Below are 7,133 nucleotides of genomic sequence, written 5' to 3'. Positions count from 1 at the left end.
CTAGGTCTGAAGTGGGTCTCTTGTAGACAGCATATATACGGGTCTTGTTTTTGTATCCATTCAGCCAGTCTGTGTCTTTTGGTGGGAACCTTTAATCCATTTACATATAAGGTAATTATCAATATGTATGTTCCTATTACCATTTTCTTAATTGTTTTGAGTTTATTATTGTAGGCCTTTTCCTTCACTTGTGATTCCTGCCTAGAGAAGTTCCTTTAGCATTTGTTGTAAAGCTGGTTTGGTGGTGCTGAATTCTCTTAGCTTTTGCTTGTCTGTAAAGCTTTTAATTTCTCCGTCAAACCTGAATGAGATCCTTGCTGGGTAGAAAAATCTTGGTTGTAGGTTTTTCTCCTTCTTCACTTTAAATATGTCCTGCCACTCCCTTCTGGCTTGTAGAGTTTCTGCTGAAAGACCAGCTGTTAACCTTATGGGGATTCCCTTGTGTGTTATTTGTTGTTTTTCCCTTGCTGCTTTTAATATTTGTTCTTTGTATTTAATTTTTGATAGTTTGTTTAATATATGTCTTGGCGTATTTCTCCTTGGATTTATCCTGTATGGCAGTCTCTGTGCTTCCTGGACTTGATTAACTATTTCCTTTCCCATATTAGGGAAGTTTTCAACTATAATCTCTGCAAATATTTTCTCAGTCCCTTTCTTTTTCTCTTCTTCTTCTGGGACCCCTATAATTCGAATGTTGGTGTGTTTAATGTTGTCCCAGGGGTCTCTGAGACTGTCCTCAATTCTTTTCATTTTTTTTCTTTATTCTGGTCTGCAGTTGTTATTTCCACTGTTTTATCTTCCAGGTCGCTTATCCGTTCTTCTGCCTCAGTTATTCTGCTATTGATCCCTTCCAGAGAAGTTCTAATTTCATTTATTGTGTTGTTCATCACTGTTTGCTTGCTCTTTATTTCTTCTAGGTCCTTGTTAAACCTTTCTTGTATTTTCTCCATTTTATTTCCAAGATATTGGATCATCTTTTGTATCATTCTGAATTGTTTTTCAGGTAGACTGCCTATTTCCTCTTCATTTGTTAGGTCTGGTGGGTTTTTGCCTTGCTCCTTCATCTGATGCATATTTCTCTGTCTTCTCATTTTGCTAAACTTTCTGTGTTTGGGTTCTTCTTTTCTCAAGCTGCATGTTTGTTGTTCCCATTGTTTTTGTTGTGTATCCCCAGTGGCTAAGGTTGGTTCAGTGGGTTGTGTAGGCTTCCTGCTGGAGGGGACTAGTGCCTGTGTTCTGGTGGACGATGCTGGATCCTGTCTTTTTTTGGGGCAGGTCCACGTCTGGTGGTGTGTTTTGGGGTGTCTGTGGCCTTATGATTTTAGGCAGCCTTTGTGCTAATGGATGGGTTTGTGTTCCTGTCTTGCTAGCTGTTTGGCATAGGGTGTCCTGCACTGTAGCTTGCTGGTCTTTGAGTGGAGCTGGGTCTTGACCTTGAGATGGAGATTTCTGGGAGATTTTCACAGTTTGATGTTACATGGAGCTTGGAGGTCTCTTGTGGACCAGTGTCCTGAACTTGGCTCTCCCACCTCAGTGGCACAGCCCTGACGCCTGGCTGGAGTACCAAAAGCCTGTCCTCCACATGGCTCAGAATAACAGGGAGAAAAAAAAGAGAGAAAGAAAGAGGAAAATAAAATAAAGTAAAATAAAATAAAGGTATTAAACTTAAAAATAATTATGAAGAAAAAAAATTGTTTTAAGTAAAAAACAGGAAAAAAATGACAGAACCCTAGGACAAATGGTAAAAGCAAAGCTATACAGAGAAAATCACACACAGAAGCATACACATACACACTCATAAAAAGAGAAAAAGGGAAAAAATATATATATTGTTGCTCCCAAAGTCCCCCTCCTCAACTTGGGATGATTCGTTGTCTATTCAGGTATTCCACAGATGCAGGTATATCAAGTTGATTGTGGAGATTTAATCCACTGCTCCTGAGGCGGCTGGGAGAGATTTCCCTTTCTCCTCTTTGTTCGCACTGTTCCCGGGGTTCACCTTGGATGTGGACCCGCCTGTGCGTGTAGGTCACCTGAGGGCATCTGTTCTTCATTCAGACAGGATGGGGTTAAAGGAACAGCTGATTCGGGGGCTCTGGCTCACTCAGGCCGGGGGGAGGGAGGGGTATGGATGTGGGGCGAGCCTGCAGCGGCAGAGGCCGGCGTGACGTTGCACCAGCCTGAGGCCTGCCGTGTGTCCTCCCGGGGAAGTTGTCCCTATATCACGGGACCCTGGCCGTGGCGGGCTGCACAGTCTCCCGGGAGGGCAGGTGTGGAGAGTGACCTGTGCTCGCACACAGGCTTCTTGGTGGCTGCATCAGCAGCCTTAGCGTCTCATGCCCGTGTCTGTGGTCCGCACTGATAGCCGCGGCTCGTGCCCGTCTCTGGAGCTCCTTTAAGCGGTTCTCTGAATCCCCTCTCCTCGCGCACCAGGAAACAAAGAGGGAAGAAAAAGTCTCTCGTCTGTTCGGCAGCTCCAAACTTTTTCCCAGACTCCCTCCCTGCTAGCCGTGGTGCACTAACCCCTTCAGGCTGTGTTCACCCCGCCAGTCCTCTCCCTGGGATCCGACCGAAGCCTGAGCCTGAGCTCCCAGCCCCCAGCCGCCCGGGCGCGTGAGCAGACAAGCCTCTCGGGCTGGTGAGTGCAGGTCTGCACCGATCCTCTGTGCGGGAATCTCTCCGCTTTGCCCTCCGCACCCGTGTTGCTGCGCTCTCCTCCGTGGCTCCGAAGCTTCCCCCCATCGCCATACGCAGTCTCCGCCCGCGAAGGGGCTTTCTAGTGTATGGAAACCTTTCCTCCTTCACAGCTCCCTCCCACTGGTGCAGGTCCCGTCCCTATCCTTTTGTCTCTGTTCATTCTTTTTTCTTTTGCCCTACCCAGGTATGTGGGGGTTTCTTGCTTTTTGGGAGGTTTGAGGTCTTCTGCCAGCGTTCAGTAGGTGTTCTGTAGTTGTTCCACATGTAGATGTATTTCTGATGTATTTGTGGGGAGCAAGGTGATCTCCACGTCTTACTCTTCCGCCACCTTGAAGCTCCTCTCCAAACAGATTTTTTGATAAAATATATTTTATTGCTCTCCGCTGTTACCCATATATCTGCCATTTCATCAGATAGGTTCTACTCATTAAAATCTCTTATAAAGTGGTTTTCAGCCTTGGCTGTATGTTAGAATGACCTAGGGATCTTCTCTGAATTCCTGTGCCCAGACTCCAACCCTGACTGATTATATGAGAATCTCTAGGGGTGGGGCTCAGGCATTAGTCATGCATAATACTTCCCAGGTGATTCCGATGTGCAGCCACATTTGAGAACCAGTGCCTTGTAATCTGGCATGAAGCTGAGCCCATACTATATACTCACTTCAGACTTGTTGAAGTCACATTGGTTGTTGGTATCACATTGATCAATTTCAGTGGAACTTACATTTATCAAGAGGAGACTAACTCTCCTGTGGGAAAATCAAAGCTGTCAATTTTGTGCTTGGAAAGAGGAGATGACTTTATTAATAAATATTCTCATTTTTTGAAGCAAATCATAAGTACAACAACAGGAACTTCCAAGACCAAAGTACTACTGAAGTTTTTCCTGGTAAACTGATTGCAGATATCTTTGTCAGTCAATTTGACTGATTACAGCATACACACATTGAAGTACTCTTCAAGAAGCCATTTGTCTGATGCCTTGCTGATAAATCTCTTGTAAAGTAATTTAAGATTTAACCTCCAGAGAATTCTGAATTGCTGTTTGAAGGCAACAAGTTCTATTAAATATCTCATCACTGCATAATATCAGAGAAATCAGATGAACATTCAATTTTGGTATTTAATGATAATAACAAAGGTAGTATGTTCAGAAAGATTGCCTTTTCCCATTTTCCAAGCTTGGCTTTTAGCAGAAAGGACGCCAGGGGAGCCATACAAGAGCATAGGCTGTCTAGGCATGTGGTACTGAGAGAATGGGGGGAGCGAGGGTTAAGCCCCAGGGTATGTGCAGGACTCCTTAAAGAGGGATGAATCTAAGCTGTCTTTGAACTGGCATTTTTTACCCTGGCTAAGCTACATTATTTGACAGTCCTCTTTTCCAGGTTTGTCCATATGGAGAGCAGGAAGAGCACCCATCCACCTTATAAGCATGGGAAGGGGTTTCAAGTTAATTGGTTCTGGATAAATTCTACTTTTCTTCCCAAGAGTTTCTTTTTTTTTTTTTTTTGCGGTATGCGGGCCTCTCACTGTTGTGGCCCCTCCCGTTGTGGAGCACAGGCTCCGGACGCACAGGCTCAGTGGCCATGGCTCACGTGCCCAGCCGCTCCGCGGCATGTGGGATCTTCCCGGACCAGGGCACGAACCCGCGTCCCCTGCATCGGCAGGCGAACTCTCAACAACTGCGCCACCAGGGAAGCCCCCCAAGAGTTTCTTAATTCTGGTCTTCCATGGGACCCATTTTCCCTTGTTTCTTACCCTAGATAATAATCCCTCCACCCACCAGATGGTTATTCTAAAAGTGGTAAAACCTGGGCTTCATCTTGGCCATCTCTGTGTCACTCACTTTCTGTTTCCTCCAGTAAATCTACAATTTCTACAATCCCTATAGATCAGTGGTTCTCAGACTTTAGTGTGCGCCAGAACCACCTAGAGGTCTCGTTAAAGCACAGACTGCTGGACCCTGCTTCCAGAGTTTCTGATTCAGTAGGTCTGAAGTGGGGCCTGCGAATTTGGATTTTTGACCACTTCCCAGGTAATGCTGGTGATCCGGAGGGCCACACTTTGATTTTGAGCAGACTCTGCTCTAGTGCAATGGCTGTTCTTAGCCTTAGCTACACATTGGAATCACCTGGAAAGTTTTTAGTATATATGTATGCAAGTCCTATTCCCCAGTGGTTCTGATTTATTTGATGTGGGATGGGACCCAGGCATGGTTGTGATTTTTTTAAATCTCTAATGTGTAGTCAGGGTTGAAAATCATTGTAAATTTTACCTCTCAAATACCTTTCAATTTCTTTTTTCCTCTTTTGTGCTTGTCACCTTTAAATGTTTTCCCACTGCCTGCAGAATATAGACCATACTCCCTAGCATGGTTTATAAGGTCCTTTATGATCTCATTATATTCATTCATTCTTTCAGAAAATCTGTTGATAATGATGGTTGTACAGCAATGTTAATGTACTTATTGCCACTTAACTTTCCACTTAAACATGGTTAAAATGATGAACGTTATGTGTATTTTACCACAATAATAAAAAAATTTACTGAGCACCTTCTAAGCATCAGGCATCTCCCAACCTCATGAAGCCTCTTGCTTTTTCCTGAACACACCAGGCTTTTTCATATTCAGTCCCAGCTATTGAGAATGTCCTTCTCTTCCCTGACTGGTGAACTTCCCTTTGACATTAAAGATCTAGTAAATAAGGGGCTTCCCTGGTGGCGCAGTGGTTGAGAGTCCGCCTGCCAATGCAGGGGACACGGGTTCGTGCCCTGGTCCGGGAAGATCCCACATGCCGCAGAGCGGCTGGGCCCGTGAGCCATGGCCACGGAGCCTGCGCATCCGGAGCCTGGGCTCTGCAATGGGAGAGGCCACAACAGTGAGAGGCCCATGTACCGCAAAGAAAAACAAACAAAACAAAACAAAACGGACAAACAAACAAAAAAAAGATCTAGTAAATGTCCCTTTCTATATAAAGCCTTCTTAAATTGCTAGGTACAAAGGAATTTACCACATTAAGATTATATTGAGGTTATTGAGTGTATATACACTCTATAATTGGGTGTATTTCTTCTTACACTCTTTTCCGTATAGAGGGAACTGTTTCCTCTATCTTACTTATTTTTTTTTTCTGTCTGATTTCCACCTTTGGGTGAGTGGGTTAGGCAGACTTGACCAGGTGCTGGGGTTGGAATTTGACTTCTGAGGGTCCAGTGCTGGAGCAGGCACCAAGAAACAATAGGTATCAAAGGAATGGACCAAACCAGAGCCTGAAGGGGAAAGCTGGGGCTTAAGAGTCAGGGCCAAGTCACAAGGAACAAGTGGCAGTGAGTTCAGAGTTGGGTGAAGATGTGATCCAAAATCTTTCTCCCACTGACCTGCCACAAACAGCTTAAGTCCCTATTATTAGAGACTTTTTGTTGTACTCAAGGTATAGTGCCTCCTGGAAATAAACTCTTGTGAAAAATATCAATAACCACAGGATATTGTATCACACTGACTCTCCTTTGACACCTCAGCAGAAATGAGTTTTCAGTGATGACTTTGGAAAGTGATGAATAAGAGCCTGAGTGATGTTTCCGGAGGAAAGGGAAGGGTTTTCCATGCTCGAGTAGCTCTAGTAGCAGATTTGGGTGACTCGGGCAGCAGAAAAGCAATGGATTCCTAGGACTGTTGCTTACAGAGAGAATAGAGATACACTTTACCTTTGTCCAGATCCTGTTCCGAACTGAATCTGTATCCAAAGGAAACATGGTTCAGTCTCTGATCCCTGGAAATTTGGTAGCTATGTGCATAAAATGTGGATATTTTAAAGGAAATGAAGGCCAAAGAAAAGTTGGGATATGACTATTTTCTCTCAGCAGCAAACGTAGAAGAGAAGAAAGATTGAGATGGATTCAGTGCTTTAGTATAGGTAGTGGGATAAGGGAGGAAGCTGCTTACTTTTGCCCCTAGCTGGCCCTTCTCTTGAGTGTCCTGAGAGCCTAATTGTTTACTTGCTTGTTTGCTGTACATAGTATGTTCATTGTATTCTTCTTCCTGACTTCCAACTTACTGTTGGCATCACTTTTAGTAATTGCGGGTGTCTATGGGAGCAGGAAATGCTCCTCTGGCTTGCTGCAATTTTAGATGCTCCCTTGTTTCCTGCTACGTGGCCATTCTTAAATTAGACTGTTTATACTTGTGCTCAACGAGTGTGCTATCTGCTGTAAATGACCCAAGAAGTGAGTGTGTGTTGGAATCAAGTCTATACTTGGAATGTACTTAGTTGCTATAGTTTGTGTTTTGTGCTTGGGTGAGGGGGGGTCTTGTGCAAATGTCTCTTTGTACATTTAAATAATCACAACCAAATCTGTAAGTCCTGCTTGCAATGCTCAGTAGGAAATTCAGGTGCAGGAATTTCAGGAAATTCAAAGCACTTTGAAAAGTATAAA

The sequence above is a fragment of the Neophocaena asiaeorientalis genome, unplaced genomic scaffold (genome assembly GCF_003031525.2).
Source record: "Neophocaena asiaeorientalis asiaeorientalis breed wild unplaced genomic scaffold, Neophocaena_asiaeorientalis_V1.1 scaffold34, whole genome shotgun sequence".
Classification (NCBI taxonomy): Eukaryota; Metazoa; Chordata; class Mammalia; order Artiodactyla; family Phocoenidae; genus Neophocaena; species Neophocaena asiaeorientalis.
Note: the sequence above shows the minus strand (reverse complement) of the source record.